This window comes from Rhinoraja longicauda, chromosome 1 (genome assembly GCF_053455715.1).
Source record: "Rhinoraja longicauda isolate Sanriku21f chromosome 1, sRhiLon1.1, whole genome shotgun sequence".
Classification (NCBI taxonomy): Eukaryota; Metazoa; Chordata; class Chondrichthyes; order Rajiformes; family Arhynchobatidae; genus Rhinoraja; species Rhinoraja longicauda.
Window position 1 is genome coordinate 65030516 of NC_135953.1, and position 22365 is coordinate 65052880.

The window sequence follows — 22365 nt, forward strand, 5'->3', positions numbered from 1 at the left end:
GCTCACAGCTGCAATGATACTTGAGACCCTTTATGAAATCTAATATTCTGAACCGACATACACACTTCTATGACACAAAAATGGCCACAGAAAATGGTCCAAGTTCTGAATAGAACAATTGAACTGTACCACTTATTTTCCTGTAACATATTCTCTCTCACTCACCCTGGTTCTCTTTTCATTGAAAACAATCTACAGTGGCTAATTGTCTTATCTTATTTGATCTGCACTTCTTTGACATGCGGCAGGATGCTGGAGCATGATTGCAGGAAGAGTAAGCAAACTCTGTTCAGATATGTTTGAGGATCAAATCCATGTTGCTGGAGTCACAACCTGCTACACCGTTGTGCATTGTATAATGTTCAATGCTTCGGTTCATTTCTGTCAATTGTTAGACAGTCATCAGTGCGATCAATGTTTGAACCAACATGACTGCATTGTCATAGAGTCAAAGGGAAGACACAAAATGCTAGAGTAACTCAGCGGGACAGGCAGCATCTCTGGAGAGAAGGAATGGGTGATGTTTTGGGTCGAGGCCTTTCTACCTGACGGGTACCCGTAAAAGGGACCACATCACCCCGATTCAGGCCTCTCTCCACTGGCTCCCAGTACAGTACAGAATCAATTTCAAGCTCCTCCTATTCACATACAAAGCCCCCCCCCCCCTATATCAAAAATCTTCTAACCCACCACTCTATCTCCAGGTCCCTCAGGTCGGCAGATTTGGGGCTACTCACTATCCCACAGTCTAGGCTTAAGCTCAGGGGTGACCGCGCTTTTGCGATTACAGCTCCGAGACTGTGGAACAGCATCCCTCTCCCCATCAGAACTGCCCCCTCCATCGACTCCTTTAAGTCCAGGTTCAAAACCTATTTTTACTCCCTAGCGTTTGAGGCCCTCTGAGGGGGTGCTGTGAACTGTTTATGTATGTGCTGTTATGTTTGTGTGCCATTGTATGTTCATTTCTTAGTACCTGAACTGATGTACAGCACTTTGGTCAACGTGGGTTGTTTTTAATGTGCTATACAAATAAAATTGACTTGACTTGACTTGACTTTCTTCAGACTGATGTCAGGGGAGTGGGCGGGACAGAGATAGAATGTAGTCGGAGACAGTAAGACTGGTGGGAGAACTGGGATGGGGAGGGGATGAAGAGAGAGGGAAAGCACGGAATATTTGAAGTTAGAGAAGTCAATGTTCATACAGCTGTGGTGTAAGCTACCCAAGCAAAATATGAGGTGCTGTTCCTCCAATTTGTGCTGGGCCTCACTCTGACAATGGAGGAGGCCCAGGACAGAAAGGTCAGATTGGGAATGGGAGGGGGACTTAAGGTGCTGAACTACCTTCGCGGGGATTAACCTTGTGAACCCATGCTGCATTGCCTCAATAGTAAGGATGTTCTTCCACAAACTAGGAGATCAAAACGGCACACAATACTCCAGATGTGGTCTCACCTGGGCCCTATACATCTGCAGAAGAAACTCCCTACTCCTATACTCATATCCTCTCATTATGAAGGCCAAAATGCCATTAGCTTTCTTCACTGCCTGCTGTACCTGCATGTTTACTTTCAGTGACTGTTGTACAAGGGCACCCAGGTCTCGTTGCACTTCCCTTTTACCTAATCGAACACCATTTAGGTAATAATCTGCCTCCTTGTTTTTGCTGCCAAAGTGGATAACCTCACGTTTATCTACATTATACTACATCTGCCATGCATCTGCCCACTCACTCAACCTGTCCAAGTCACCCTGCAACCTCATACCATCCTCTTTGCAGTTCACAATGCCACCCAGCTTTGTGTCATCTGCAAATTTGCTCATGATACTTTTAATTCCATCATCCAAATCATTAATATATATTGTAAATAGTTGCGGCCCTAGAAACGAGCCTTGCGGCACTCCACTCGCCACTGTCTGCCATTCTGAAAATGACCGGTTTATTCCTACTCTTTGCTTCCTGTCTGCCAACCAATTCTCTATCCATGTCAATACCCTACCCCCAATACCATGTGCTCTAATTTTGCCCACTAATCTACTGTGTGGGACCTTATCAAAGGCTTTCTGAAAGTCTAGATACACTATATCCACTGGTTCTCCTTCATCCATTTTACTTGTCACATCCTCTAAAAATTCCAGAAGATTAGTCAAGCAGGATTTACCCTTCATAAATCCATGCTGACTTGGAGCAATACTTTTACTGCTATCCAAATGCGCCATTATTATTTCTTTAATAATTGACTCCAGCATCTTCCCCACCACCGATGTCAGGCTAACTGGTCTATAATTCTTTGTTTTCTCTCCCGCTCCTTTCTTGAAATATGAGATTACATTAGCTACCCTCCAATCCACAGGAACTGGTCCTGAATCTGTAGAACATTGGAAATTGATTACCAAATTGTCCACGATTTCTAGAGCCACCTCCTTGAGTACCCTGGGATGCAGATCATCAGGGGATTTATCAGCCTTCAGTCCCATCAGTCGACCCAATACTATTTCTCAGCTAATGCAAATTTCTTTCACTTCCTCTGTCTCTCTAGATCCTCCGTCCTCTAGAACAACTGGGAGATTGTTTGTGTCTTCCTTAGTGAAGATAGAACCAAAGTACCTGTTCAACTCTTCTGTCATTTCCTTGTTCCCCATAATAATTTCACCTGTTTTTGCCTTCAAGGGACCCACATTTGTATTTACTAAGCTTTTTCTCTTAACATACCTAAAGAAGCTTTTACTATCCTTCTTTATATTCTTGGCCAGCTTACCCCCGTAGTTCATCTTTTCAGCCCGTATTGGCCATTTTGTTACCTTTTGTTGTACTTTCAAAGTTTTCCAATCCTCTGGCTTCCCACTACTCTTTGCTATGTTATACATCTTTTCTTTTAGTTTTATTCCATCCCTAACTTCCCTTGTCAGCCACGGTTGCCTCTTGATCCCTTTGAATCTTTCTTCCTCTTTGGAATGAAATGATCCTGTATCTTCTGGATTATGCCCAGAAATTCCTGCCATTGCTGTTCCACCGTCATTCCTGCTAGGATCCTTTTCCAGTCGATCTTGGCCAGCTCCTCTCTCATGCCTTCATAGTCCCATTTGTTCAACTACAACACTGACACTTCTGATTTAACCTTCTCCCTCTCAAATTGCAGATTAAAACTAATCATATTATGGTCACACCCTCCAAGCGATTCCCTTACCTTGAGTATCCTTATTAAATCTGGTTCATTGGACAACACTAAATCCAGATTTGCCTTCTCTCTGGTAGGCTCCAGTACAAGCTGCTCCAAGAATCCATCTCGAAGGCACTCCACAAACTCCCTTTCTTGGTGTCCAGATCCAACCTGATTTTCCCAGTCTACCTGCATATTGAAATCTCCCATAACCACAGTGGCATTACCTTTGTTACACACCAATTTTAACTCCTGCTGCAACTTACACCCTATATCCAGGCTACTGTTTGGGGGTCTGTAGATAACTCCCATTAGCGTCTTCTTACCCTTACAATCCTTTAAATTGTAATTTATTACAATAAATCTGTTCACTGATTTTTCAGGAAGGCCAGAGCCAGGTCTTGGCAAAAATATATATGTTTTGCCATTAATCTGATGCATTTACCAGTGCTTTGGAATATACTCTGGTTCTGTAATTTAAAATAATTACAGTATTTCAAGATAAAATGCATAAAATAACACTGAAGGCAATAGACAATAGACAATAGACAATAGGTGCAGGAGTAGGCCATTCGGCCCTTCGAGCCAGCACCGCCATTCAATGTGATCATGGCTGATCATTCTCAATCAGTACCCCGTTCCTGCTTTCTCCCCATACCCCCTGACTCCGCTATCCTTAAGAGCTCTATCTAGCTCTCTCTTGAATGTATTCAGAGAATTGGCCTCCACTGCCATCTGAGGCAGAGAATTCCACAGATTCACAACTCTCTGACTAAAAAAGTTTTTCCTCATCTCTGTTCTAAATGGCCTACCCCTTATTCTTAAACTGTGGCCCCTGGTTCTGGACTCCCCCAACATTGGGAACATGTTTCCTGCCTCTAACATGTCCAACCCCCTAATAATCTTATACGTTTCGATAAGATCCCCTCTCATCCTTCTAAATTCCAGTGTATACAAACCTAGTCGCTCCAGTCTTTCAACATAGGACAGTCCCGCCATTCCGGGAATTAACCTAGTAAACCTACGTGGCACGCCCTCAAAAGCAAGAATATCCTTCCTCAAATTTGGAGACCAAAACTGCACACAGTACTCCAGGTGCGGTCTCACTAGGGCCCTGTACAACTGCAGAAGGACATCTTTGCTCCTATACTCAACTCCTCTTGTTATGAATGCCAACATTCCATTGGCTTTCTTCACTGCCTGCTGTGCCTGCATGCTTCCTTTCAGTGACTGATGCACTAAGACACCCAGATCACGTTGTACGTCCCCTTTTCCTAACTTGACACCATTCAAATAATAATCTGCCTTCCTATTCTTACCACCAAAGTGGATAACCTCACACTTATCCACATTAAACTGCATCTGCCATGCATCCGCCCACTCACACAACCTGTCCAAGTCCCCTTGCAACCTCATAGCATCTTCCTCACAGTTCACACTGCCACCTAGCTTTGTATCATCGGCAAATTTGCTAATGGTACTTTTAATCCCTTCATCCAAGTCATTGATGTATATTGTAAATAGCTGCAGTCCCAACACCGAGCCTTGCGGTACCCCACTAGTCACTGCCTGCCATTCTGAAAGGGACCCATTTATCCCCACTCTTTGCTTTCTGTCTGTCAACCAACTTTCTATCCATGTCAGTACCCTACCTCCAATACCATGTGCTCTAATTTTGCCCACCAATCTCCTATGTGGGACCTTGTCGAAGGCTTTCTGAAAGTCGAGGTACATCACATCCACCGGCTCTCCCCTGTCAATTTTCCTAGTTACATCCTCAAAAAATTCCAGTAGATTAGTCAAGCACGATTTCCCCTTTGTAAATCCATGCTGACTCAGAACGATCCTGTTACTGCGATCCAAATGCTCCGCAATTTCGTCTTTTATAATTGACTCCAGCATCTTCCCCACCACTGATGTCAGACTAACTGGTCTATAATTTCCCGTTTTCTCTCTCCCTCCTTTCTTGAAAAGTAGGATAACATTAGCTACCCTCCAATCCACAGGAACTGACCCGGAATCTATAGAACATTGGAAAATCATTACTAATGCGTCCACAATTTCTAGAGCCACCTCCTTAAGCACCCTGGGATGCAGACCATCAGGCCCTGAGGATTTATCAGCCTTGAGTCCCATTAGTCTACCCAAAACTTTTTCCTGCCTAATGTGGATTTCCTCCAGTTCCTCTGTCACCCTAGGATCTCTGGCCACTAGAACATCTGGGAGATTGTTTGTATCCTCCTCAGTGAAGACAGATCCAAAGTACCGGTTCAACTCTTCTGCCATTTCCTTGTTCCCCATAATAAATTCCCCTGCTTCTGTCTTCAAGGGACCCACATTTGACTATTTTTTTCCTCTTCACATACCTAAAAAAGCTTTTACTATCCTCCTTTATATTATTGGCTAGTTTACCCTCGTACCTCATCTTTTCTCCCCGTATTGCCTTTTTAGTTATCTTCTGTTGCTCTTTAAAAGAGTCCCAATCCTCTGGCTTCCCACTCTTCTTTGCTATGTTATACTTCTTCCCTTTTATTTGTATGTTGTCCTTGACTTCCCTTGTCAGCCATGGGTGCCTCTTACTCCCCTTAGAATCTTTCCTCCTCTTTGGGATAAATTGATCCTGCAACTTCTGCATTATTCCCAGGAATACCTGCCATTGCTGTTCCACAGTCTTCCCTGCTAGGGCCTCCTTCCAGTCAATTTTGGCCAACTCCTGCCTCATGCCTCTGTAATCCCCTTTGCCCTCTGTAATCCCCTCAGGATCAAAGACCAAACCATTCAGGCATTTAATCCTAGCACTTAATCCTTGCGGGAAAACAATTGGGGAAAAGTTAAAATAATAATTCATTTGTTTGTCAGTCTACTCGTATTGATTTTCAAGGGGTGCACAAAAGAGGAGACAAGAGCAGCCCCATCTCAGCAAGCCCCATTTGGAGTATTAACTTCAAGAAGAGTATGCAACCTGCAAAAATGGCATTAACCATAAGAGTTAAAACAGTTTATTTTCCACAATTTTACTCCATGTGGCCTCCATTCATTTTGAATTTCCCACAGGAACGAGAATCAATCCTTACTTGCTCAACTAACAAAGTTGCGAAGGCAACCTTGACAGATGAATATTGTCAGCCTCATGGTTGGCTGGTTGACAACTCCACTGAACTTCTGCAAAGAGACAGCAAATGAAAGATAAGTGGCTGCATTGAATGGATCATGAGAAACGTGAGAAACTTGAAACGAATAGCATATAGTGGCATATGGGACAAATATTACCATCATCTCTTCTTACATCCGCTAAACCCTTATACTAAAAAGAGTCACAAGGAATATATCCACGTTCTCCAGAGATGCTGCCTGGGTTTCTGCCACTGAGTTACTCCAGCACTTTGTGTCTTTCTTTTATACTGAACGTCTGATTAGCATGTTCAGAGACTTCTACAAGAGCAAATGATCGATAGCAATGAAGCTGATGACTCTTTGCTGTGGCTGTTTCACTCTCACCCGTGGTGGATCCAGCCAAGACAGATTGCTAAAGATTGGGACCAAATGCCTCCAGGCCCCTGTGCACACATTTGCAATGGAATTTCTGCCTGAGAGTAGGACAGAAGCCAAGGCAGTGGATGAGGATGCTCTTCTGCAGGCTCTCCATCACAACTTGCAATAGCTCAGATGGCTGGGCAGATTGTCAGTTTCTCTAAAGATATCCCCAAACAATACATGCTGCTCAGTACAGCCTCAAATGACAGGATGACTGCTGATGCTTGGCTAACGAGCAATGTTCATAGAATTGCCTGCAAGGTCTGAATTCCTGGGCTCACCAGCTGCTGACTGTTGGTGAGCACAATAGAGCTCCTCTAACTCCACGAAATGATGATCAAATCTTTGTTTTAATTACAGCAGCAAATGAAATCTGCTTTGCTCAGAGGACACAACATTTACTTAATATCCAGGAAACTGGACATGTAGTGAGCCCTGCTCCCATTTCTCTCGACTAGGATTCACCAAGTAAGGTTGCATGCCAGGATCAGACTCCCATGACCTCAAGACTCTTCTTAAAACTGTAGCACAGCACAAAAGTGACTCAAGCCCTTCTTCAAATATTTGAGCACACATTACAGACTGACACAACGACTCATCCCTAGAACATGCCATTATGTCCGATTGCTTTTGTCATTTTGGTTCAGATCTTCTCTCTACATAAACATGGCTGTTTTAATCTGATTAACAATCCTTAGAGCTGTGTCTATCACAATTTTTACATTGTAGAAATAAAGAACCACAGATGCAAGTTTACAAAAAAAGACACGAAGTGCTGAAGTGACAGCAGGTCAGGCAACATCTCTGGAGAACATGGATAGGTGACATTTCGGGTCTGGACCCTTGTTCAGACAATGTTTACATTCTTGTGTTTGTGTTTTCTCTCTCTCTCTCCACTGTCATTAACCCATAAACCCAAATACTTCAATAGTTAATTACCATGGCAACCCTGACCTCACTCTGTTGGAGGCTTCCTTTCATATTAACTATCACTTCTCCACCTTCCTTAAAATCAAACTGAACTTACTATTACTCTTTTCCAAGTTATGCAAAGGATTCTTGACTGGAAAATTTAATCTGGATTTGTCTTTCCATTAATGATAAGATGAGAGAGGAAAAATTTGAAGTAGATTTGAGGGGCAAGTTTTTTTACACAGAGGGTGGTAAGTGCCTGGATCGTGCTGCCGGGGGTGGTGGTAGAGGCAGATATGATAGTGGGATTTTAAAGACTTTGAGATAAGTATATGGATATACAAGGTTTGGACGGATATGGCTTATGTTCAATCACATAAGAGTTGGTCTTGGCACCATGTTCGGCACAGCCATTCCTATGCTGTACTCTTCAATGTTCTATTGGCGCTTGAATTGTTGAGTGTGTTCATGTCACAGGGAACCATGCGACACAGAAACAGGCTCTTCAGCCCACTATTCCAGGTCCCTATTTATATTAGTCCCATTTCCTCTCTTGCCACCGATGCCTTGCCTTGGTTTTTCCAGCATCTTCCGTTTCAGTTCAAACTTCCAGCATCTTCAGTTTTCATGATTGTCGGATCTGTAATCCTCTGGATGTTAACTTTAAATAAACACAATTTAAGGAGACAATACCATTTTTTTGTTTAGTTGAGAGATACAGTGTGGAAACAGGCCCTTTGGCCCACAGAGTCCACGTCGACCAGCAATTATCTGTACACTAGCACTATCCCACACACTAGGGACAATTTACAATCTTCCCCAAAGTCAGTTAGCCTATAAAACCTGTACATCTTTGGAGTGTGGGAGGAACCGGTGCACCCACACGGAGACAGGGACAGGGACAGGTACAAACTCCATACAGACAGCACCCATAGTAAGGATCGAACCTGGGTTTCTGACGTTGTAAGGCAGCAACTCTACCACTGTGCCACCGTGCCCTCCTACTGTAACAGATTATTTCATCGTTATTTTGTGAGACCTTGCTGATTGCAATGTTTGCTCCTTTGTTTACAACTGCAGCAAACACGACAATCGGCACCAAGAGCAAAGTACTGCATCTGCTAGAATTCAAATAAAAACAGCCAATGCTGGAAATGCTTAGCATGTCAGGGAGCATCTTCAATGAGTGAAACAGAGTTCATGGTTAACTCCTCCAATAAAACATTATCATATTGAAGCATTGACAATGTTCCCCATTCCACAGGGGCTACCTGGCATTTTGAGTATTTTCAGCTTTTTGGTATTTTCAGTATCGTAGGGTCAATTTCATAAAGTTTCCTGGCATTAACTCTGCAAGATTTGCCATCTGAACTTCTGCTTGCCTAGACCATGTGTGGGCTCAACAACTTTTAGCTCATCGAACACAAACAGCTGTGAATTCGAGAGGTAAGTTTCAGATGAATTGCATTGTTCCATTTTAATTGAGTTGTCTTCAATGTACTCAATTATTCTGTGGTTTTAAATTATTTTCATAAGTAATTTAAAGAATGTAATTAAAATTTAATCATTTTTGAATGATTTTGAAAAGCATAAACATTGAGGAGTAATTGTTTGACAGCTTTGATGGCTGACAAAGCCAGATGTGGTTTAGCTGGCTATTGAGGCATTGATATAGTGGGTTTTCATCTGGAGACCCTGGATCTGGATCTGGATCTGGATCTTGCTGTTTTCATCTGGAGAGAAACTGGGAGTCAGTTTGTTCAGGACATTGCTACTAAAACTTTGTTTAGTGTGCTGTCCGGGCCATTCATGAGCACAACAGAGGCGCCAAGAGAAAATAAGCAGTTCAAAATATAGTGTCACAACTACAGAGAAAATGCAGTTAAAAAGATGCAAGAGGGGCTGGATGGGAGATCACGAGCACATGTATATGAGAGGAGTAATCAAGAGTCTGACCATCGCTTCACTGGTGATTAATAATTCAATGGTGCTTAATACATGCTCTTTATCATGTGGTGTTTAGTTTAGTTTAGTTTATTACTACCTTTTCAGATGGGATGCGTTTGGAAAATGTTAGAAAATCCAAATGTTCTGGGGGTTAAATTCTGAGAAAAGTTCGCTGTGTGTCTACTGTGGCTTCAGAAAGTCACAGAACATCTGAAAGGCCACATTATTTACAGTGGGTTTCTCAGATCTTTCACTTATTCTTGAAGCAGATGTGAAAAATTTCATCTACACCCCTCAAGCCCTCCTCCCTGCCAACCATCCCCTGGCACCTAGAATAATGATAGAACTTTACAAAACTGGCTATGTATATCAATTTTCAAGAAGACCGGACAGGTTACTCAGTCAGGATTTGCCCCCCTCCAATACCACACTGACAGGGAGGTAATGGGTTATATTGAGGCTAATATTCTTCTTTTTGGTTCTTAATAAAAAAATCTATTAATTTGCCTGTTATTGATGCAGGACTAATTTGCCTGTATTCTCATTCTGTTCTATTAACTTCCTTAAAAATAAGTTCCAGATTGGCTTCTTTTCAATTAAGTAGCTCCGTGCTACTGGAGTCTTCCCCAATGAATGTGTCCAGAAAGTAATTATTTAGTGGGCGATCTATTTTTAATTAATCTTCAGATTTCAAGCATATTTCCCAGAGACCTATCATCCTCCCCTTCAATGCCGTCATAAACTTCTCAACCACATTCATTTCTAGAGGAAAGATTATAGAACAATACAGCATAGGATTGGGCCCTTTAGCCCATGATGTCTGTGGAAAGGAAGACATAAAGAAAGCCCTGGTGTGGAAGATGTCATTATTTGAACTGATATGATGGAGCTGGGGAAATATAATTCACACCTTGCAGAAAACAGGGTAGAATGATATGTGGGAGTTAATATAGTTTAGTTTAGTTTAGTTTAGTTTAGTTTAGTTTAGTTTAGTTTAGTTTACTTTAGTTTAGTTTGGTTTAGTTTAGTTTAGTTTAGTTTAGTTTAGTTTAGTTTAGTTTAGTTTAGTTTAGTTTAGTTTAGTTTAGTTTAGTACAACCTTGACTGTGCTTGACGTAGGCACTGATAGTCAAACTATTCCCTAAAATGGAGATAGGGAAAGGAGGATGTGATTTGATAGCAGGATCAGAGCAGAAATTGCCAGCTAAGATAATGAAACAATCAAATTCAATTTGCAGAAAGCAGAAAGTAGCACAGATGCAATAATCAATGTATTTGACTAAGTCAATGAAACAGACATGTACAAACTCTCATGGCTTCAGCAATTACTTGGAGTAAACAAGTGGAGTTAAAGGAGAAGTTGCTGAATGAAAGAACAAGTTTTGTAAGGCAAAGGAGAGTGGTGTTGGCGCAGGAGTCGGATTGGTTTGGTGTCTGTTCAAGTAGGGATAAGAATCTTCAGGCCACTAATGAATAGTAAATCAATGCTTCATCAGGAAAGAGTATTTGCAGCCAAATTGCCTGTCGCATTGATTTTCCAATCTACTCCACTCAAACTCATCTTGAACCTTTAAATTGTGCAAACAGAGCCCAGCAAAAGCTTCTGGTACATCCCTTCATCTTCTGTCATGAGCCTTTACAGCCTTCCACATGTAGCATTAAATTCAACAAGATTTGATGATCAGCCATTCCTGCATTGTGTCTCACATTTACAGTTTTTTCGTCAATTTTGTCTCTTTGCATTTGGTCATACAAGATTTTATCTTCTCCTATTCTTGCCTCAACTGCACAGGATAAAGCAGATCAGCAATATAGACTGTAAACTAAAGATTCAATCTAACAAAGGATCCTCACCCAAAACATTATCTATCCAGAGATTGCCTGATCCACTGTGTCCTTTTGTCTAAACTAGCATCTGCAATATAGTTACAGCTACAGAAAACTGAAGGTGAAATAAGTTCAAGTGCCACAACAAGTTAGAATGGAAGATCTGAAATTTGGTCTTAGCAGATGAGAGGCCCATTCAAGAGTCTGATAACTCTGAAGCAGTTCTTGAAACTTGGGGTACACTTTTTCAAGCTTTTGTATCTTCTGCTCAACAGGAGAGAGGAAACGAGAGAATGACTGAGGTGTTAATGGACTTTGATTATGTTAACTACTTTCCTGAGATAGCATAGAATATCGATAGAGTTGATGGGAGCAGAGCAGGCTGGTCTGCTGGACTGAACTCTGTTCACAACTCTGCTATTTCTTGCAGTTTTAGGCCGAGCAGTGGCCATACCAATATGAAACTTAAAAAGGGGTAGTGGAGAAATAATATTCTGGAATTCAAACCATCAGGAATTGATGGTTTTGTATTCCACAAAACCGAAGAAATAGATATTTCAGAGCATTAGTCAGAATTTTCCAAAGCTCTCCTGGTTCAGGAACTGCGACTTCAGATAGAACAAATTATTCTAGCTTCTTTATCTATGAACAGAGGAGAAAAGAAACAGGTAGCTAGGAGCATGCTGTGCAGGCAAATCAGCAGCAACAATACAAGAACTGGGCCAAACACACCACTGCTAACAGAAGTGAAAGAGTTCCTGAAAATGGCAGCTGTAGAAGTGGAGGGGGAATTATGTTCAGTCGGAAGGTGCAGGTGGAAACTTGAACCTCATTATCACAGGAGAAAGATGTTCTGAAATATCGGAAAGTTGTGGATGGACCTGATGCATTATTATTATCTATTGTGAGGATATGACTGGAACCTATCAAGGAGTGACCTTACACATTAGACAATACAAGCTTATGAAAGACAGTTGGAGAAGTTGTGCTGAGTTTGTCTCCCATTAATAATTTTAAAGGATATGTTGAGAAGTTTAGTGGTTTGAGGACTGTCAATGTTTACAAGCCCAATCGCTCCAGCCTTTCTTATGTTGAAAGGCTGGAGCGATTGGGCTTGTATACACTGGAATTTAGAAGGATGAGGGGGGATCTTATTGAAACATATAAGATAATTAGGGGATTGGACACATTAGAGGCAGGAAACATGTTCCCAATGTTGGGGGAGTCCAGAACAAGGGGCCACAGTTTAAGAATAAGGGGTAGGCCATTTAGAACGGAGATGAGGAAGAACTTTTTCAGTCAGAGAGTGGTGAAGGTGTGGAATTCTCTGCCTCAGATGGCAGTGGAGGCCAGTTCGTTGGATGCTTTCAAGAGAGAGCTGGATAGAGCTCTTAAGGATAGCGGAGTGAGGGGGTATGGGGAGAAGGCAGGAACGGGGTACTGATTGAGAGTGATCAGCCATGATCGCATTGAATGGCGGTGCTGGCTCGAAGGGCTGAATGGCCTACTCCTGCACCTATTGTCTATTGTCTATTGTCTATTGTCTATTTACCCTCTAGAATGAGGAATCTAATAAGAAGGGTCTTGACCCGAAACGTCACCCATTCCTTCTCTCCAGAGATGCTGCCTGTCCCATTGAGTTACTCCAGCATTTTGTGTCTATCTTCGATTTAAACCAGCATCTGTAGTTCTTTCCTACACAATCTAATAAGGTATGCAATCAGTCATTTAAGGTTTAAGATTGAGGACATTTTATTTACTAAGGTTTTTACAAAGACTCTGAAGAAGGGTCTCAACCTGAAACGTCGCCCATTCCTTCGCTCCAGAGATACTGCCTTTCCCGCTGAGTTACTCCAGCATTTTGTGTCTAAGAAGTTTGTAATTTTCTTTTAGGATTTTTTACCCAGTGAACTATGGATGATGAGTATATATTCCACTTTGATAGACTTTGGAGACCTATGGATCGAAAGGATATAATATATTACACAGAAGCCTTGTATTGAGGTTGAGGAACAACATGATTTTAATGGATTGTGAAGTTTGAGGATGGGGATACATGCCTATTCATAGAGTCATATACATGGAATACAAGCCTTTTGGTCCATCTCATCCATGCTGACCAAGTTGCCCACCTAAGCCAATCTCAATTGAAATGAATTCAATTTTTTTAAATGCTTTTTAATTTTGGTTAGCTGTGTTTTTAATTTCCAAAATTAAAAAAAAAATCATTGATGTGTTAAAAGTACTTTTTGAATATTTTTGAAATTTCCCAAATGCGAAAGATCATGTGCTTTAATGGTAACTAATGTCATTTTTCACACGTTGGGTGATTCGAGTATCAATGGTTTAAAAAAATCACCTCGTTATAGGCTTTTAATTGAAAAATAATCTGATAAATCTGAGCACATGACTTCCCTCAGAGATCTGCAGTGGTTTTAAATATGTGATCAGCAAGATTTAAAAAAAAATCTCCTTGACTGTCTTGTGAACAATAAACAATCCTTGGAAATACCTTTTAAGTATTAAACTGCAAAGTGTTGTTGCAAGAATGTACTTTCAAAAGTGTCCCCATCCTCTCCTTTACACCGACATAAGAAAATAATGGGGAAGCAAAACTCTGAGGTGATTCAATTGATTCAATATTCATTGCTGGCTGAAAACACTATCAAGTGGAGTCAGGTTGAGTTTATTGTCAAATGTATAAGTACATTCTGAAGTACGGGTACAATAAAAATCTTGCTTGCAGCAACATCTTAGGCACATAGAATCAGCCAAAACACAATTAAACATAAATTGTACATAAATGACACACAACGACTTATGATAGAAAGAAGGCTGAGAAAACAAGACATTAATGTATAACACTTAGATAAGAACAATTCAATGGTACTGAGTTTGCTTTTTCAGCATTTCCGATGTCTCTTAAAAACATAGAACAGTAATTTCATGTTACAGTATTTACTTTGGTTCTGGTATTCTCAATTCTCAGTCCTGCCACATGCAGCTCAGCCAGCTATGAGAGACGCCGACTCAGTTGAGATTTTTAAACGGCAGTTAAACACATCTTTTTACTCAAGCTTTTAACTGATTTTACTTCCTTTGTTCTTTTACACTCCCAATTTTACATTTTATATTTTTATATAAATCTGTCCTTTGTATGCTTATGTCCTTACTGTCTTAAATTTCATCTTTGTTTAGACATGTGTTTGTTTTTGTGGAAAGCACTTTGGGCTGCATTAAATTGCATGAAAATGGATATATAAATAAAAGTTGTTGTTATTATTATTATTAATATTATATTCATATTATTTGGTTGTTATCTACCCAAGTGCAATATGGAATGTTGTTCATTTTGAAACAATGGGTATGGCATGACTGCATGCTGCAATATTGGCACCTGATTTTGGAAACTATTGAACTTAGACATAATTATCTTACAAAATATTACATTAATTCCATAACTTCTGCTGCTCTTCTTTAATCTTGAGTAAGCACAATGTTAGTTCATTTTCATGCAGGAATAATTCAGCTGGTCAGGCAGCATCTTTGGAGAAAAGGAATAGGTGACATTTCGGGTCGGAACCCTTCTTCAGACCTACTCAACCAACATGTAGTTATTTTCACAACTGCAGAGGAAAATGAAACTAAACACTTTAGAGACTACAAGTAAATAAGTCATTTTTCCAACAGGTTTGCCAGCTGTGAAGATTGTTCTGCATCTCAGCAGATGCCGAAACACATTTGTGGACCTTTACAAAGGTTTTTGAATTGGAGCATGCAGCCAAAGGATGAAATAATTGTTCATATCAAAGGAAAGACACACAACTAATCCAAATTTCTGTGAGGGTCATTGAGTCTTTCATCAGATTGAACAGACCTGGGTGTTGTTGTGTTGATTGTCCTTTTGAATATTGGCCTAAAGAATTATGTTTGATGAAAATCTATTTGTTCCTGATTTTTCTTTTGTGCCTCCTATGTTCAGAAAATCTGGGATAATTTATTATCAGGAAGCTTGTACATCTTGGTCATCTTTTGTTCAAGTTCCACCCAACCTTTTAAAATAACACCATATTTATAAAAAAATATCATCGCTACAAATAAGTGGCAGTATTAGGGCAAGGGATATGGGGAGAAAGCAGTAATGGGGTACCGATTTAGGATGATCAGCCATGATCGTCACTAAGCAAGATACAAACAATCTCCCAGATGTTCTAGTGGCCAGAGATCCTAGGGTGACGGAGGAACTGAAGGAGATTCACATTTGGCGGGAAATGGTGCTGGGTAGACGATGGGACTGAAGGCTGATAAATCCCCAGGGGCTGATAGTATGCATCCCAGGGAACAAGGAGGTGGCTCTAGAAATTATGGACGCATTGGTGATCATTTTCCAATGTTCTATAGATTCAGGATCAGTTCATGTGGATTGGAGGGTAGCTAATGTTATCCCACTTTTAAGAAAGGAGGGAAAACGGGAAATTATAGACCAGTTAGTCTGACATCAGTTGTGGGGAAGATGCTGGAGTCAATTATAAAAGACGAAATTGCGGAGCATTTGGATAGCACTAACAGGATTGTTCCGAGTCAGCATGAATTTACGAAGGGGAAATCATGCTTGACTAATCTTCTGGAATTTTTTGAGGATGTAACTAGGAAAATTGACAGGGGAGAGCCGGTGGATGTGGTGTACCTCAACTTTCAGAAAACCTTCGGCAAGGTCCCATATAGGAGATTAGTGGGCAAAATTAGAGCATATGGTATTGGGGGTAGGGTACTGACATGGATAGAAAATTAGTTGACAGACAGAAAGCAAAGAGTGGGGATAAATGGGTCCCTTTCAGAATGGCAGGCAGTGACTAGTAGGGTACCGCAAGACTCGGTGCTGGGACCGCAGCTATTTACAATATACATTAATGAGGGATGAAGGGATTAAAAGTAGCATTAGCAAATTTGCAGTAGATACAAAGCTGGGTGGTAGTGTGAGCTGTGAGGAAGATGCTATGAGGTTGCAGGGTGACTTGGACAGGTTGTTTGAGTGGGAGGATGCATGGCAGATGCAGTTTAATGTGGATAAGTGTGAGGATATGCACTTTGGTGGTAAGAATAAGAAGGCAGATTATTACCTGAATAGTTTCAAATTAGGAAAAGGGGACGTACAACAAGATCTTGGTGTCCTAGTGCATCAGTCACTGAAAGGAAGCATGCACGTACAGCAGGCAGTGAAGAACGCCAATGGAATGTTGGCCTTCATAACAAGAGGAGTTGAGTATAGGAGCAAAGAGGTCCTTCTGCAGTTGTATAGGGCCCTAGTGAGACCGCACCTGGAGTACTGTGTGCAGTTTTGATCTCCAAATTTGAGGAAGGATATTCTTGCTATTGAGGGTGTGCAGCGTATGTTTACTAGGTTAATTCCCAGAATGGCAGGACTGTCGTATGTTGAAAGACTGGAGCGGCTAGACTTGTATACACTGGAATTTAGAAGGATGAGAGGGGATCTTATCGAAACATATACGATTATTAATGGGTTGGACACGTTAGATGCAGGAAACATGTTCCCAATGTTGGGGGAGTCAAGAACAAGGGGCCACAGTTTAAGAATAAGGGGTAGGCCATTTAGAATCGAGATGAGGAAAAACCTTTTCAGTCAGAGAGTTGTGAATCTGTGGAATTCTCTGCCTCAGAAGGCAGTGGAGGCCAATTCTCTGAATGCATTCAAGAGAGAGCTAGATAGAGTTCAAGGATAGCAGAGTCAGGGGGTATGGGGAGAAGGCAGGAATGGGGTACTGATTGAGAATGATCAGCCATGATCACATTGAATGGTGATGCTGGCTCGAAGGGCCGAATGGCCTATTCCTGCACCTATTGTCTATTGTCTATTGTCTATCATATTGAATGGTGGTGCTGGCTCAAAGTGTCAAATGGCCTATTCCTGCACCGATTTTCTATGTTTCTATGTTAGTAGGCATTCACACCTCCAGACTAAGGAACAGCTTCATCCCTCGAGCTATAGCTGCTCTGAATCGGAACTGCTGAGAGCCCGCCATGACCTGTGTCTGCCCCCGGGGTCATCTGACCCCCGGAAGAACCTTTTTTTTGCACTTTACCTGATTCCCCCCTTTTCTTTTTCCTTCCCCCCCCCCCCCCAATTCCTGTTGTTCACATGTTCGCCGTGATTTATTTAATTATTTAATATTTGACTTGATAGCATCGTTATGGAAACGACAATCAAAATCTCGTTGTACTTGTACAATGACAATAAAGGATATTGTATTGTATTGTATTTGATTTATCAACTAGATTTAATGGAACTATTTACAAATATAGGAGGTGTTTCAATAGTTTTCTGCAGGCAATGTCGACTCAGTAATTCATTAATCAGCTTTAAAGATTTTCACTATCATTGATTTCAAAGGGAAACAAAAAAGTTGGAGAATTGTTTAATATGTCACTGGTAGTGCTCATTTTATACCATTGCTCATGTTGGAATTACTCTATTTATGTTGCCCTTTGACATTATATATATACTGGCAAGAATTCTAACCTCAGCATATGAATAATCGGCATTCTTTAATCGAATATGTGATCTATTTTGTGCAATGTTACAGATTGTTGCAGTAATCTGATTTATTGCAACTTGATAAAAGGAACTTAAATATCCAAAGCAATCTATCAATACATGCTGTGCTTCAAAGCTGTCCTATTGTTTACCTATCAACAATGCTGATCTTAGTATAAAATATTGGCATAATGCAGAATGTGGGTTTTTTCTCTGTCAGTCCTTTGATGTACTGAATGTTATTTAATGGTGGTGTAAGGTTTTTGAAATTCTCTGGCAGCTTACTTCTGCATATCTTTCCTCAATTGTATAGTCCTTCTGTCAGGCATTTGCAGCACTGACTCCATTATTACCTTTGGTTTCAGGTCATTTTGACCTGCATTGGTGATCAACAATGCAAAGTTTCGCAAAAAATCGGAGCAGTATGTAGGGAAGTGTTGTAAGTGCTCTTGTGAATGGTTGGAGATTGCAGCAGCAGGTTGAAGGAGCAGCGTTTATGAAAGAACTGCTGCCCACAGAGTTAATGGCATGCAATGGAAGGCAAGCTCAAGCCCTGGCTGCTCCTTAAGTAAAACATAAATTACTGACAGAGAAAAAAAAAAGTTAACCATTCAAATCGATGCCTTCTCACAAACTCCAGCTTACAGCTCAGCAGTTTAAATCCTCACAGAACATATTCTTTATGCCAGGGTTTGTACTTTTTTAAAAAAAAGGCTTCACCAGAAAATACTGAGACGTTGCAATATACCATTGACATAATTAGAGCAAGGAATCATTCATGTGTTACAATCTGTGGTGGTGAACCTGCACAGTAGGATTTTAAAGGATTTTATGAATAATCAGCTCTCTTGGCTGATTGTTAGTTTGCAATGTTGGTGTTCATGATTGTCCTTGTAATGTGGGGAGCGTCACTTGATTTGCATTAAGGACTATGATTTTGCAAGCTTCTTAAGCTATTTGTCTCTCTATTAGGGAGCTACTTATATCCTGCACAGCCAATGACTGCCACCTCTGCTTAGATGTGAGCTGAGACTTTGGATGGTAAATTAAACTCTCTCCATCCTAATATTGAGTAAATAGACTGGAGTTGAAAGGATCTTGGCATCCCATAATGGTTGCACATCAAACTGAATTACATTTCTTAATGACAATTGATATGTTCATTAAATTAAGCAATTCATATACTTTGACATGAAACAGGATGAAGATAGTACAATCAAATGGGAATGGGCAGGAGGGACCCAGCAACTTTGTGAAGATAAATCAACAGAGTAATTGTATTTATCATATAGTGTAACATAATTGTTGGTCCCGGATCTGTTGAATTGCACTAAGACAAGTGTGAGACTGACGCATGGACAGGAAGCATAGTTCAAGTTGAATACTTATGAAATCAGCATGTCAGGAGTCTTGGGGGACAACAAATAGGATTTACAAGCTGTAACTGTTCATGTAAATACAAATGGAGAATATAAAGAGATGTGGAGACAATTGAAGCAACCAGCAGAATTTGACCTGGAAAGGAAAAGAAAAACTCTAAGCTGGGAAGGCACCCGAAGGCACAAAGGAGTGACCTGGTCAGTCAGCAGAAAGCAAACATTATGCTTATCATTGGTGGATTAACCATTGAGCTGTCTGTGTGTATGTGGGGTTAGGTTCATAACTTTAACTGAGTAGATGTCAGAGGTTGTAGTGTTAACCGTAATGTTAAGTCGCTCGGCTTCCAATTCAGGTAAAGGTAGACCAACACAGAATAAGAAAGTCTGGTTTGTTACAACTTATTGAATCCTAAGGTCAGAATCTTGTACATCCCAAGGTAATTAAATCTCCACCCACTGTTTTGTGGGGAATTCTATCCTATAATGTTCAAAATATCAGCACCTTGTTTAGTCCAAAGCTTAGCAACGTCATCTCTAAATTTAAGTACCCCTAAAGGCTTCTTACCAGCCTTCATCCTTCACTCACTATGAAGTTAAGCCCCTCCAAATCTATATTGCCCATAACCAGTCATGCATCACGTCGCGTCCGTGCATCTCACCCTTCTGCTATACACTGCAGTGACAGTCTATGTCTCAGATCAAAATGCTTGCACTTCTGTTAAAATCCAACCTTGTCTTTGTTCCTCTCTACTCCCTATTCCTTTAAATCACCCATACTTTAGTTTCCTCTGACATTTTTTGAATGTGTAATCTTCCACAATTACTCCACCACCTAATGAGGTCTCACTATGTGAAATCCTTGATAAAACTTTCCATACTTGGTGTGGAGGAAATTTAACTCTTCCATATCCTCCAGTCAGGTCTTTTAATGTATGCTTACATTTATTTTCCCAATAAATCATAAACTGACTGAGAATCATTATTGATTGTTACTTATTTCCTTCAGCATTGAAATTGTTGAAATGCTCTTTAATGCAGATAAATCTGAGAGATGAGTGATTCAGAAAACTGGTCCCAATCTCAACTGCTAAATAAATGACATAAAATAGAAATCAGAGCAAAGGTGTTTTTCAGTCATATCAATAATACCCAGTTAATTCCACGTTCAATTAATCTTTGATTTTTTAAATTTTAAATATTTTTCTTAGTAGTTTGATTGGTGTTACCTTCGAAGCTACTGATAAAAGAAAACCTTCTGCTCCAATTCTTTTCATTCAGCTGTTATGGCTAATTTTTAAGATAATTATTCCTTTATACTCATATTAAGGCAATAAATGAATAATACATTTGCACTATTCTGATGTGAATTCTGTGAATAAGATTTTAAACAATATGTTCCAAAAAGAACTAACAATGCAAGTACTGCTGACCTTAGATTACTTCATTTTCCTTGATGTAAGAAATGTACTTAACGGGTACATATATTCATCATTATTGATTGTTACTTGTTCCCTTTAGCAATGAAATTGTCCTCAGGTGGAAAACAGCCAATATTTTGTCATTAATTTTTGGAACATTGGTATGTTTTGGAAAATTGGTATGTTCGTGTATCTAATGAGCTGAAATATATATAAATCAATTAAATTTCAACCTCCTTTCTTAAAGCAGTAATGTTGTGGGCGAAATAAAACATTGTATTGTGAACACCGAATGTCGTACTCCACATTGGAAGAGGTGCAAGTGAATCGCTGCCTTAGTTGAACAAACTGTTTGGGTCCCTGGCTGGTGGGAAGGGAAGAAGTGAAAGAATAGACACTGAACCTCCTGAGGTTGCATGGGAAGGAGCCATGTAGTTTAAACCCACCTTCAGTTTAAATTGCATTTGGAATATTTTGGAGGACCAAGAACCAAGAACCACGAACCAAGAACCATGTAGCGGGCAGTAATGGGTGGGAGTGGAAGCGCGGAGCAGGGAATCACGGAGAGAGCAATCCCTTTGAAATGCTTGAAGGGAAAGGGAAGACAATAAACTCACCTTGATTCAACTCAACTATATATTTTAGAATCTCGGTGGAATCTTGTTGGAACCAGCAGAAATTGTGAAAGACGATCTGTTGAATGTGGAGGTGGTGGGGTGGAAAGTGAGGACTAGGGAAATCCTGTTCTTGCTCTGTCCAGGAGGAGAAGGGGTGAGAGCAGAGGTACAGAAAAAAGATGAGATGTTGTCATGGGGTTCATCCACCACAGTAGAGGGGTTGTTACTGTTCAGGACGAAGGGAAATGTTTCAGCTGCACCTATGTTGAATGTCTGTTAAATGGAGTTAAAGACCTAGGGATATAACCCTGCTCATCCTTGTCCTATATATACATTTTATACAGAAGGTATAAAAGTGTAAAAATGCAGACCTCCAGGTGCAGAGACAGTTTCTTCCCAGTTATTATCAGGCAACTTAACCATCCTACTGACAACTAGAGAGCAGTCCTGAGCTAATATTTTCTTCAGTGAAGACCGTTGGACTTTAATCAGACCTTAATCTGACTAAACTGGACTTAATCTTGCACTAAACACTATTCCCTATATCCTGTATCTGTATACAGTGGATGGCTCGATTGTAATCATGTAAAGTCTTTCAGCTGACTGGCTAGTATGCACCAATAAACCTTTCAATGTACCTTGCACACATGACAATAAACTAAACTAAGTTTAACAAAAAGGCTTGAAGTCCACTTTTTGGACATCCACTGGTGAATCCAATGGAAAAATTGCCACTTCTTTGTTTTGGCCGACATTTTTAACCTCCCATTACTGAGGTCTCTGGTAACCACCTTTAAAAAGGCATAAATAACACTGGTGCCCAAGAAGAGTAAGATGACAAGCCTCATTGACAAACGATTGGTAGCACTAACCTCAGTGGCGATGAAGTGTTTTGAGAGGTTGGTTATAGCGCATATTAACTCCTAACTTAACGAGAACCTGGACCCACTACAATTTGCCTAGTGCCAATCTTACTGGCTCTCCGCTCTGCACTGAACCACTTGTACACACGTATCAG

The 22365-nt window shown here is 40.6% G+C and overlaps 1 long non-coding RNA gene across 7 annotated transcripts in view; it reads right to left on the bottom strand.

Moving 5' to 3' along the window:
* Nucleotides 1–22365, bottom strand: part of LOC144593454 (uncharacterized) — a 120964-nt gene that overhangs the window by 63641 nt on the left and 34958 nt on the right. The window lies entirely within an intron of this gene.